The sequence below is a fragment of the Dipodomys ordii genome, unplaced genomic scaffold (assembly GCF_000151885.1).
Source record: "Dipodomys ordii isolate 6190 unplaced genomic scaffold, Dord_2.0 Scaffold15, whole genome shotgun sequence".
Lineage (NCBI taxonomy): Eukaryota > Metazoa > Chordata > Mammalia > Rodentia > Heteromyidae > Dipodomys > Dipodomys ordii.
The window spans coordinates 6,382,545-6,396,080 of NW_012267231.1; the positions used below are offsets into that span (position 1 = coordinate 6,382,545).

Genomic DNA, 13,536 nt, shown 5'->3' on the forward strand with positions numbered 1-13,536 from the left:
CTTTCTTTCTCTCTCTCCTTCCTTCCTCCTTCCCTCACTCCCTCCCTTGCTCCCTCCCTCCCTCCCTTCCATGCTCCCTCCCTCCCTCCTTCTCTCTCTCTTCTTTCTTTCTCTCTCTCTTTCTTTCCTTCCTTCCTTCCTTCCTTCCTTTCTTTCTTTTTCTTTCTTTCTTTTCCTAGGGTTTGAACTCAGGGCCTGTGGAGTTCTCATGCTCAAGGTTAGCACTGGACCACTTGACCCAAGCTCCACTTCCAGCATTTTTGTTGTTATTGTTTTGTGGGTGTTTTTTTAAAATTGTATTTAATTGGAGGTGAGAGTCTCACAGACTTTCCTGTCTGGTCTGGCTTTGAACTATGATCCTCAGATCTCAGCCTTCTGAGTAGCTAGGATGATAGGCATGAGCCACTGATACCCAGCCAGAATTCTTGAGATTCTTTTTTTTTTTTTTGGGTCCGGTCGTGGGGCCTGCACTCTGGGCCTGGCCACTGTCCCTCAGCTCTTCAGCTCAAGGCTAGCGCTGTACCACTTGAGCCACAGCGCCACTTCTGGCTTTTTTCTTTTTGCTTATGTGGTGCTGAGGAATCGAACCCAGGGCTTCAGGCATGAAGGGCAAGCGCTCTACCACTGAGCCAACTTCCCAGCCCCCAGCCAAAATTCTTAAGTGTGTCTTCTCACATTTTCAGAGGAAGAGGAGTTGATTTAAAATGGCTTCCTAGGAGGTAAGAGTTGAACTGTTGTCAAATCGAGTTCCTTGTCTCTTGAACATTTACATGATGGTTTAAGGAAGAGAGGAAGGACACAGAGATGCCAACCAAGTTGTGGAAACAGTAGAGGAGATTAATACTTAGAGAACTGCGGCCAAAGGTATCCCTGCCAGCAAGTATTGCTAAGTTTGTGCATGTGCCAAAAATAGCTGTACCTTTGGCTTCTCCTTTGGTGCTGTGTCTCCACCAGAACAGATGCAACCTGCTGTTTTGGCTAGTTCTCTCTGAGTCTCTCTCTCTCTTTCTCTCTCCTTTGGGGCTAGATGCTCCTTGGGGACTGAGGCTGGCTGGTTCCCTTATGTTTCCCAGCTCTTGGCACTGTGCCAGGCTCATAATTGAAGCTCAATATATTCTGCATGAATGAATGATGCAAGCTTAAGAGTATAGCTTTTTAATCTGTGTTAATGTGGGTGGGAGCATCCAAATATCATTTTATGTATGCCATTTGTATTTTTTAATTAGGATGGCAGCGGATTGTCCTTGTCAAATGGTTCTTATTTATGGTGGCACCAGCCGGGTAGTGCAGAAGAGTCTGAGAAGGATTGACATTAAACAGTATGCTCAGCCTTGACCCGGTTTAGTCACTTCCAAGGAACCCAAGAGCACCAAGGGTGAGCACCACTCTCTGGAGAGTGTTCAGATCAAAGTGGTTTGATTGGTTTTAGTCACTTCCTAGCTTGATAATGAAGCTCCACCAGGATCTTTATATTGGCCGGCCTGCCTGCCTTCCTTTCTTTCTTTTCTTTCTTTCTTTTCTCTCTCTTTCTTTCTTTTTCTCTTAACCATTCATAACCATGGTAAAACTTCACAAGATTGAACTTACACACACACACACACACACACACACACACACACACACACGTTCATCTAATGACATGGATTCTTTTGTATTTTTTGAGCTGATCTGGGCTTGAACCCAGGACCTGTGCACTGACTTATAAGCATTAAAAAAAAAATTGTTTTTTGCCCAAGGTGCTCTATCACTTGAGCCATAGTTACACTTCTGGCTTTTGGGTGGTTTAAGAATAATAGCCTCAAGCTGGGTGCTGGTGGCTCACACCTGTAATCCTAGCTACTCAGGAGGCTGAGATCTGAGGATCTCGGTTCAAAACCAGCCCGGGCAGGAAAGACCGTGAGATTCCTATCTCCAATAAACCACTAGAAAACCAGAAGTGGCGCTGTAGCTCAAGTGGTAGAGCGCTCGCCTTGAGCTAAAGAGCTGAGGGACAGCGCTCAGGCCCAGAGTTCAAGCCCCAGGACCAACCAAAAAAAAATAAAATAAAAAGAATAACAGCCTCATGGACTTTCCGTCCCTGGGCTGCTTTGAACTGTGATCCTCAGATCTCAGCCCCTGGCATCTGGCTTATAACATGGATTCCTAAAGGTTGAGATCTTACTGCCACTGACCTAAGGAAAGAGAAAGACCCATAAAGGGAAATGATTCCTCTAAGAGATTTTCATGTCTTCCTTTCACACCATTGTTCTGCAGAAACATTTTCCAACAATTGGATCTTGGAAACAAGCATGGAGAAAATGATTACATGAAATCAAAACACCATCAGCTTCCTCTGAATTCTACCTTATGTTTTAGCGTCTCTATGGCTCCCTGGCTTGGAATAATTTCAAGCTCCTACTGGTTTGTGGCAAGACATCTTCTTCATCTCTAAATACATTTTTCCTTTAAAAAAAATTCCTCCTACCTCCTTGTTCATGTGAAATCTCTTGTAAGAATTCAAATTGCAAAGGAATTCACAGGTGGGGTGGAATATGTTTTTGAGCCTTATGTTTACTGACGTTTGTGGCTCTAGGGGGGGGAGTCAAAATCTCCAGTAAAGAATGATCTCACTTTTGTTTGCTTTGAGTTGATGGGGCCATGCTACTCTCCACACTGATCTCAGAAACACTAGCTGTGTCTTGGTATCCAGACAAGTTAGGGATTGTAAAAACATATCACTCAAAGACAAGTTAACATCTGAGAACTACATCCCTCTGTTGGAAGGGCCTAAACTAGACACAGTGATGGTCAATATTACAATACAATTCTAGAGAGCTGTGACAAGAGATGTAGATGAATTGTCCATGCTGCTGCTTTGGGGTAGCTCTATATGCAGAGTGGACCACACAGAATGACTTTGTTTTTATATTCTGATAGGACCTTGCTTGGAGTTTGTATTCTGAATGCCTCCCTTCTCCCAAGGCTTCTGTGTTAGATGTGATGCCCAGGAAAGTGGTGGATCCTTTGAGAGGTAGAGTGTAGTGAGAAGTCTTAGGTCACTGGGAATTGCCTTGCCAGTCCTCACCCCCTGATGAATCTCTCTCCTTCCCTGGTATGAGGTTTTGCTCCAGTCACGAGCTCCTACCATGATGCACTCACTGTCCTACCTCATTGGACCCAGTAATGGGTCGAGTTTGTCAAAGTCTGGGGCCTCCGGCACTGGGAGCCAAAATGAACCTTTAGAATCTTTAGTGAATCTTTAGAAATTCATTGTCTCAGGCGTTTGTTATGGCCACGGAGAGCTGATGAACACAGAGCCAGGGTCCTTCTCTTAACCACCTGGGGGAATTTGTAGTTACCAAATCTACACCTTGGAATGGAAGCCATTATTGCAACAAATGTGTCAGCTTCATATTCTCAGGGCAAACATGCCTAGTAAATATGAAAGCAGGAAGATCTACAGAGTAGTAACCAATATTATTCTCCAACCCATGATTATAAATGCAAACAATGAGATATTTAGGGGATAATATAAATAACGCTGGAAGAAATGTTTTTTATGCTTAACCATTTGTGCAGATTATCATCATTTAGTTTGGGTATATTTTAGACCAAAGTCTTTGAATTAAGACATATTGAAGTTCTCTGTGTTTGTGTGTGAGTGTGTGCTGACCCCGGAGCTTGAACTCAAGACCTACATGCTGTCCCCTTTGCTTTTCTGCTCAAAGCTGGCACTCTACCAGGTGAATCACAGCTCCACTTCTGACTTTTCAGTGACTAATTGGAGATAAGAATCTCATGGCCTTTCCTTCCTGGGCTGACTTTGAACCACAATCCTAAGATCTCAATGTCTTGAGTAGGATTACAGACCTGAGCCACTGCTGAACTACCTTAAGGCTCTTGACTGAAAACTGAGAAATGAATAAAATAGTTATTACTGAGTGGATAGTATAAACTCTAAGTAAATCTAGATGTTTGGGACTTTTTATCTAAACAATAGTATAGAGTTCCTCTTTTGGAATTATAAGAGTTCCTCTTTTGGAATTGTAGCTTTGATGACGTACACACAGATTTGAGTTTGTTTTTTCAATTGGAGGCCAAACAATGAAAGAACTGGCACTAATTCCATCTCTTTCTGAGAAAGGTAACACTAAGAACAAATACTTAATGTTTACTTGTCAAGGAAGCAAGCGTCTCAGGGCACTGAGCTATTATTTTGGCATAAATCTCAAATGGAAAGAAAATACAGAAATGGAATGCAATATAGAACTAAGACTTTTTTGTGTTTACTCAGTTTGGTGAAGAGGGACCAAGGAAGAGTTGGATCGCCTACAGAAGGACAATGTATGAAGGGACATTTTTCTCAACTCTGACATTATTAATTAAAAAGCCACCAAAATAAAAAAAATCAGTATTAATCCTAGGAATTGGAAAAATTGAGGGAAAGGGTGGAGTTGGGAGATTTTGAGAAGGATGGAAGGGGTGATATTGATCAAGATACAATGTGATCGTAAACTCACATATGGAATCGAAACCACTTTGTATGACTACTTAAAGACTATAATAATATAATTAAAATAATAATTTTCATTGACTCCCCATGATGCTAGAACATTTCTGCATTCATACAGGATCACTAATCTAGAAGTCTTTTTTTTTTTAAATGCCCGTACAAGGCCTTGAACTCAAGGCCTTGAATGCTGTCCCTGAGCATTTTTTGCTCAAGGCTAGAGCTCTACCATTTCAGCCATAGTTCCACTTCAGGCTTTTTTTTGGGGGGGGAAGTTAATTGGAGCTAAGAGTCTCACAGACTTTCCTACCTGGGCTGGCTTTGAGCCTTGATCCTCAGATTTCAGCCTCCAGAGTAGCTAGGATTACAGGTATGAGCCACAGTGCCCAACTCAAAGTCTTTACTTGTATAACATGGCCTCCAATAATCTTCTATGGTAGCCAGTGGGGAGAAAAATTGTTAATATATTGCCAATTCAGCGGGCATAAATTGCTGGGATCCATTTATGGAATAAATTACGCTCCTAAGCCTTCTCAGATGCAAGGCCAATAGAGATTTTAAAGCAGCAAAGGAAAAATGCAAGATTTAGCTGGAAGGGGCAGTGGTTCCTATTGGGAAGTCTCTCTGGAGTTCTTCCTCTGTGCCCCTGTGAAGAGATTAAAGAGCTCCTTTCTGAGCTGAGACTTTTGTAGCCACATGGAGCTCTTCAGAAATCCCCATGTGGTTTTCTTCTTGGATTTAAATAATGCATCCAGGCATAGTGCAGTGTGTATGGAGCAGTTAGTCTGAGGGAGATTAAAAAAGAAGAAGAGGAACTCTGCTTGAGTTTCCAGACAGGGCCAAGAGGGAGAAAGCTCCTCACCCCCAAAGGTGCCATTCTCTGATTTACATATCTTCTTGGAGAACCCTGCACCAACATCCCTTTTCTTTTCTTTTCTTTTTTTTTGGTAAAAATATCCTGAAGTGCAATTCCTGGGTACTCGTGAATGCCAGGTGAGTTTCTTTGATTTGTGGTTTTGCACATTGCTGACGATGAAGTGGTGCTTCAGCTGCGGAAAGGTGAGAACTTGATTTCCATGTGGAGATGAGCTGCTCTGTCCTCTCTACCGACAGATGGAAATTCTGCTTCAGAATTCATTATGCGAGGCGAAGGACAATGGTGCAGATTTGAATCTGCTGAACGGGTCCAACAGGTCACAAGAACAGACCGTTAAAAAGTTAAATCAATTGGAACATTAAAATGCAGAGGGAAATACCTTAATAGGGCAGTTTCTAGGTCCCCCGATGTTCTGAAGTTTCTGTGTCTCGTTCACTTCCCTTGTACAATCTCTTTGAGCTATGAAAGTACCCAGGCCTTACTAGAACTGTGTACCCATGCAATGCCTTGACATATGAACAGAAAAATGATAGCCCTCATGCCAAGACAGCCAATGCCTTCATAAGCAATAGGGGCTTTCTTGGGCATCTTTGGAGAGGCTAGAAAAGGCTAGGAGGGTATCCCTGGCTGCAAGTCCTACTGGGTCTGTTGCTAAGCTTATGGCTTAGCAATGTGTATTGTATGCTTATGGTACAGTAAGTTATGACATAACACAAGTTCATCACAATGAGTACACACACACACACACACAAAGCAGACCAAGAAAAGTTGAATAATGGCCCATTCTTTTCCATTGTTCTAAGAAATTATACTCATGAATTAATCCTCTGATGATATTCCTCCCTTCCAAAAGTGAGCTGTGAGCGGGGAAGGTGGCTCAGTGGTAGAGCGCTTGCCTTGCATGCATGAGGCCCTGGGTTCGATTCCTCAGCACCACATAAGCAAAAAGAAAAAAGCCAGAAGTGGCGCTGTGGCTCAAGTGGTAGAGCGCTAGCCTTGAGCTGAAGAGCTGAGGGGCAGTGCCCAGGCCCAGAGTTCAGGCCCCACGACTGGACCAAAAAAAAAAGAGGAAAGCAAAAGTGAGCTGTGATATCTGAAACTGACATTGTCCTATACACGGCACTAGGTAATCAGGCCTGGCTTCTGGCTAGGGTGGATATGTTGTCAGTGTCTGTCTTTCTGTCTGCTTCTGAGGCTTCTGACCCTATCTCTCTGTCTCTGTGTCTGTCTGTCTGTGTGCCTGTGTCTATAGCTGTCTCTCTTCTGTCTCTGTCTCTCTCCATCTGATCACAGGCTCTGGGAAGGCTTAGGGAGGTCACTGGGGGGAGAACCGGAGTCTCCTGTGGACAGCGAGGGGCTGAGGTCTGTCAGCTGGGACAGTGAAGTTAAAAACCAAGACTCTGCTCTGGTCAAGTCTGATGATGATGTCACGGTGCTTATGTGGGGACAAGCTCATGGAAACCACCCAGTGAAGTCAATTTCACCTTCCTGGGATGTTGTCTGTTATGGGGTTTGAACTCGGGGCCTGGGCATTGTCCCTGAGCACCATTTCCAGTTTTCTGGTGGTAAATTGGAGACAAGCGTTTCAAGGACTTTCTTACCAGGTCTGGCTTTGAACTCAGATCTTAGCTTCTTGAGTAGCTAGGATTGTAGGTGTGAGCCACTGGTGTCCAGCTTCAAACTAGTTTTTAACTGTCACGCAAAAATACTGTCTGAGTAACAACTACATTCCTGCACTATCACCAAGAGAATGGGCTTGTAAACCAATCGTATAGAATCAGCTGCCGTTTGGAGTAGTACATTCCCATTTCCTAACTCCTTCCTTGGGTATAAACTATTTTGCTTCATTATTATGGCAGCTTTGGAAGGCAGGTGGGGCTGATGTAAACATACTGTTATGACATAGTATTATGCCATCATCGTAGATGATGATAGATTTCTGGGAAGATGGAGGGTGACCTACTTTAGCTAACAGGAATAATAGGAATGTCAGTCTTCAGACGCAGTCTCAGGTTTTTCTCACTACTCTTCAGTATCTGAGTTTGGGAGGAGGCAGTAGTCTTGATTAGAAGCTTAACAACAAATACTCTGAAATCAAATGATCAAGCATTTGAATCCTGCCTATGACTGCTAGGCCTCTCATTCTCTCTGAAGTTATAAATCAGAAGACCATAGGTGCAACATTGCTTTGACACATGTGTAAAGTCCTGGAAATGACATCCAACATTGAAGAAGAAAGTTACTTGTATCTTCAGATAAGGCTGAATTCACATCAGGAAGAGTGAGATGATGTCACTTGTCTAGAAATGGACGTGTCTGAAAACACTGGGAGTGAAGTAAGCTAGGTCCAGAATGACCAAAGTGTGCATTATTTTCTCTCTTATATGGAACATGGCTCCAAAAAATGTCCAGACAAGTGCACACATAGGAATACGTGCATAAATACATAACCAAGTTGACTGAAGTACAGTATATGCAGAAGTGACCAAAATGCACTGCACGCAGAAATGGACTTGTTAAATCACAAGTCCCCTGTGCACTCATTTGTAGACACAGAATAATCTTGTTTTAAAGGCCAAGTGTAAACTGTGGGTGATTCCAATACAAGACTTCGTCATTGACATTGAAATGACAAACTCAAAATTAACATACCCTCCCTAGTATTTTAATGTATTCACAACTTTTCCTATAAACTCTATTCTCCCTTGTGTGTATATATGTATGTGTGTGTGTGTGTGTGTGTGTGATATCAATGAACATTTACTGTTTTCAAATTTGTCAAGAATACTTTTTGAAGAATCTGGTTAGAAATAAAAAACAAAGCTACTCAGGAGGCCGAGATTTAAGGATCATGATCGAACGCAATCCAGGGCAGGAAAGTCTATGAGACTTTGTCTCCCCAAAAGCCAGAAGTAAAGCTGTGGCTCAAGAAGTAGAGGGCTAGCCTTTAGCAAAAGAAGCTCAGGGACAGTGTCCAGGCCCTGAGTTCAAGCCCCAGGACTGGCAAAACACATACACAGGAAAAAAAAAATCAGAAATAGCATTAAGGTTGTATCTCAATGATTAAGTGCTTGCCTAGCATAGGTAAGGTCCTGAGTTCAATACCCATCACCATAAAAAAAAAAAGACAAAAACACTGTGATCTATTTGTATCAATGAAGAAAAATTATTTTAATTTAGAAAAGATTTTAGTGACATTTGCTCATTGGTTCTTGGAATTGATATAGGTTTTTTCATGTTTATGATTTGTTATTATTCTTTGTTGTTTTATTATTAGTATTTGTTGTTCCTATCAAAGAATGTTTGCTAACTAGGCACTGGAAGGTCACACCTGTAATCCTCCATATGCTGAAGGCTGAGAGAAGAAGAGTCATAGTTGAAGGTCAACTGGGGCAGAAAGTGCCCTATCTTAGAAATAAGTAAAAAATTAGGGCTGGAAGTGTGGCTCAAGAGGTAGAGCACCATTCAAGCAAACATTGGGCCCTGAGTTCCAGCCCTTATATTGGCAGTATTCATACTCTCTCCATATAACATTTGTTATGTTGGATCAGTGCATTTGATTCCCACCCATTAGGCCCACTGTCCAGCAGGATCTTGTGAGCATGGGTAAATACTTTTTAATTATCCTGATGAAGTGTGCGGGATGTCTGCTACCTGACCCGACTTGCAATCAACTGCGATCTCCTAAAAGCAGACGAATTGATTGCCTGCCTCCTCCCCAACTAGCCAGAAGAGCGGGTCATACATCATCCTGCCCCTTTGAAAAATCCAGCTTCCTGATTGATTTTATGACTGCCCGTGGCAGCAAATTCTTCAGCATGAATTCTAGCAGGTGAAGAAGTATTTCCTATAACTTGCTTTAAATTTCCTTCACATTAACTTCTCAGAGTGATCTAGTCTCTGAGGGGACAATAGAATAAGGATCTATCAGTTTTACTGCCTAGTACATACCTTTTTTAAAAAAATATTATTATTAAGTGGTTGTACAAAGAGTTACAATTGCATAAGTCAGGTTGTGCGTACAATGCATCTTGACCAATGCCACCCCTTCCATCTTCCCGACTCAAGCCCCTCCCATCCCTACACTCAAGTTCCAGTGCCTATCTGTAATGCCTAAGTAAACCTGTCTTATTTTGCAGCCTAGACACGGTCATTGTACCTTTTGAAATCTCCCATCATGAGCAAATGTACACGGCACTCATTTTCTTGCTCTGCTCTGGAATTCGGTCACCTCTGAACTACATTTCTTAAGATGAAGACGTGGAGGCTGAAGACTGTCTGAATGAGCCTGCATTATTCACCTCCAGAATGAGGTTGCATTATGCTTTCATCCTCTTTTTATCCTTGCAATTGTTCTATACAGAAAAAAGAAAGGAAGGAAGGAAGGAAGGAAAAAAGAAAGAGGGAGGGAGGGAGGGAAGCAAGGAAGGAAGGAAGGGAGGGAAATAAAGAAAGAAAGAAGGAAGGAAGGAAGGAAGGAAAGAAAGAGAAAGAAAGAAAGAAAGAAAGAAAGAAAGAAAGAAAGAAAGAAAGAAAGAAAGAAAGAAAGAAAGGGAAAAAGAAATCCCTTGAAGGCAACAGAAAGTTTCTTTGAAGGATTTTTATCTAGTTCATTCTCATAGACAGTGTGCTATCAGTTTCTTATAGCACGATTTAGCTCTGTGTGTGTGTGTGTGTGTGTGTGTGTGTGTGTGTGTGTGTTAGAGCATTGTCTCTTAGGAAATTCCCCAAAGGGGCTTTGACATGTCCCCCTTCCTTTTTTTTAATTTGGTGCTAGTTCTGGGGCTTAAACTCAGGGCCTAGGTACTGTCCCCGAGCTTTTTGCTCAAGGCTAGAGTCACAGCTGCACTTCCAGCATGGCTTTGGTTCTTTGTTTTTTTTTTTTTTCTTTTTTTTTTGGTGGTTAATTGGAGATAAGAGTCTCACAGACTTTCCTGCCCAGGCTGGCTTTGAACCACAGCCTCAGATCTCAGCTTCCTGAGTAGCTAGGATTAAAGACGTGAGCCATTGGCGCTCAATTCTTTGATATGTCTTTACTCAAATATTTGTAATCCACTGAGAGGTGGAGTAACTTGTCTTTTTACTAAATAGAACAATCATCTATTTTTTGCTGCTTATTTGTCTGTTTATCATGCTAAGAATACCCAGCAAGCATTCTTACTGTTGAAGCAAAATGCAAATAAAACATACAGCTATCCAAAGGCCATATTTTCTCTAGATAATTAAAAAATGTCCCTCTTCTCTTTTCACTCCCAAATAATATTATTTTTAGTAGGTTCTTTCATTAGTTTTGCCATGCCAGTATCAAGATGGAATCATTTGGTGACTTAAAAAAAACTTTTGTAAGATTTTTAAAAACATTAAAAATGTATTTGAATAAAATGCATTTGTCCATTTGTTGGGCTGGATGAGAGAGAAACCTGGGAGTTGGTACTTGGTGAATTCATTCGGCTTTGGAGATGTTAGAATTTGTGGAGACAAATTCAAACACAAGCTCCTCCCCCATACACAAAACAAGATAGTGAATAAGCAGAACACAGAGAAAACTGAAAGTATACGCTGAAGTAAAAGTGAGCTTAATTTTAATTTCGGCTTTTTGTTTGTTTGTTTTTTCTCCAGGTCCTGGGGCTTGAACTCAGGGCCCAGGGGCTTTCCCTGAGTTTCTTTGTGACTCAAAGAATAGTGCTCTACTACTTGAGCCACAGCTCTACTTCCGGCCTTTTCTGTGTTAATTGGAGCAAAAGAGTCTCTCTCTCCTGCTTTACTTACTCTCTCCTTAGGAGACAAAATCAGCTCAAAGCAGCCTGGATGACACAAATAAGGCAATAATGTCCAATGCATCAGCTATGCATAGGGGTTATGCTAGGCTCTGTTATTATTATGGAATTCTGACAGTAGGTAGAGAAGATGTCCTTATTGTACTGTGCTAGATTAGTTGTTACAGCACCAGACTATTGAGTATACTTCAAGGCAATGAGGGAAATAAGCAAGAAAGACCGTTGGTTGCTTTCTGATACCCTGACCTCTGCCAATAGTTTTCATATCTAAAGACAGGACAGAGGGGCAGAGGTATTGTAAGGGCTGAATGGGCCATCCTTTTGAAGACTTACTATTACTTACAGGCAGACTTACTATGGTTTAGTGTGTCAAATCTACTTTGCCTCTCATTTCCTAAGCAGGATGCTGAGCTCCACTGTCCTGGTTAGGATTTGTAAATAAGCAAAAATATTCTTTTCTGAGCATGCCGATAGTAGCATGCTTTATTAATGTGGATAAAACCCATATTAATGAGCACCTGCTTTGCACCCATTTGCCTTGTATCTATGATCGGGTTTCACTATTTACTCTGAGTTAAAAGAAATAATTTCAGACTGGACACCAGTGGCTCATGCCTGTAATCCTAGAGACTCAAGAGACTGAGATCTGCAGATTGCAGTTCGAAGCTAGCCTGGGCAGGAAAAACTGTGAGACTCTTATCTCCATTAAGTGTGGGAAAAAACGCAAGTGGAGCTGTGGTTCGAAGTGGTAGAGTGCTAGCCTTGAGCGAAAGAGCTCAGGAATAGTGCCAGCCTTGAGCGAAAGAGCTCAGGAATAGTGCCCTGAGCTAGGATGGGTACCCAAAAATAAAGATAAAACAAACAAAATTCTATATGCTCTGACCACATGGCGCTGAAACCCCACCCCTGCAGTTAAAGCAGGAAAAGCAGTCTTTTGATAGCACAAAGACAAGTCAGCGGGTAGACGCATACAAATGTGCCCACGCTGGTGTGTTTGGGAGTGCTGTGGGGGCATTGTAATTATGAGTTAGGAAGACACAGGAGTGAATTTGATCTTTTGTTTGTTCATTTCCACAACAAATCCAATCTGAAGGAGAGAGTTACTGTGCCTTTATTCCTCCTCTCCTCTTCCCCAACATATATCACTGCATCATCCTGTAAGGATTGCCCAAAGAAATTAAAACAACAACAACAAAAACAAAACGTTAGCACACAGATTGCTTAATGTGGCTCTTGCCACCTGCCTGTGTTGTTGTTTGAGAAGAGTAAAGGCATGAACATAAGTCAAGCCTTTAGGGTAGGGAGGAAGGCCCGCGTCTGAGAATGCCAGTTGGCTTGGGTGTCGGCAGAACAGGTTTTTGGCAAAGGCCCCAGAGACACCGTGCTTCATCGTTTGGGATTCCCGGCCCTCACCCCGGGGATGCTTAGCCAACAAGACACTAAAAAGGTCTGAGAGGAGAAGGAGGAAGCTGATGCTCTAGATGCAGACCTCGAAGGAGGTTCAACCAGGTTGATTTCTTTATTTTCCTCTTGAGGGTTTCCTCTGGCATTAGTGACCACACATTTTTGTTTCTCCTCACCAGATTCCATTCAACTCCTAAGCTTGCTTACTTGCACTGAGTTGTTGCATTAAGGCCTAGAAGATCTTAGGTAACTCTTGGGATGTCTTTGTTCTCGGGATACTACTCTTGATGACCATGCCTGATTGTAGTGGAGGATCCTGACCCACAGAAATGAGCAGCTGTGGGGAGTGGGGGTGGGGGGGGTGTCACAGAGCAAGGAAAGCACACAGCCAGGAAAGAGCTGGAAACTACGTAGGTGTCCTTCAGCAGGCTAGTGGACCACAGTTCAGGGGTCCGTTCAGACAGTGAATATTATTCACCAAGAAAAAGAAAGGACCCATCAAACCCTGGAGGGATGTTAAATACACACTGTTGAGTGAAGAAAGTCAATCAGAAAGGCTTCATACTGTATGAGTCTACCTATGTCATTCTCAAAAAGGCAGAATGGGGGGATGGTAAAACATGAGTTTGCGTGTGTGTGTGTGTGTGTGTGTGTGTGTGTTTGTTGGTTGGTTGTGGGGCTTGAACTCAGGGCCTGGGCTCTGTCCCTGAGGTCTTTTGCTCAAGGTGAGTGCTCTGCTACTTTGAGCCACCACACCACTTCTGGTTTTTTTTAAAGTTGGTTAATTGCTCATGGGGTCTTTTCTACACAGGCTGGTTTTGAACCGTGATCCTCAGATCTCAGCCTCCCGAGTAGCTAGGATGACAGGCCTGAGCCACCAGCACCCAGCAAGCCCTTTTTTGTCATTAGTGGTGATGGTATGGGCTTTTGAACTCAAGGCCTCATGATTACTAGGTGAGTGCTCTGTCACACCCCCTAGCTCTGGTCTT

The 13,536-nt window shown here is 42.6% G+C and overlaps 1 long non-coding RNA gene across 1 annotated transcript; it reads left to right on the forward strand.

Annotated features, from left to right (window-relative positions):
* The first annotated feature begins 699 nt into the window (after nucleotides 1–699).
* LOC105982439 lies at nucleotides 700–2,454 on the forward strand. The gene is made up of 3 exons (XR_001174883.1): nucleotides 700–864; nucleotides 1,227–1,375; nucleotides 2,254–2,454. It is a non-coding gene; the product is annotated as an uncharacterized LOC105982439 (long non-coding RNA).
* The last annotated feature ends 11,082 nt before the right edge of the window (nucleotides 2,455–13,536 follow it).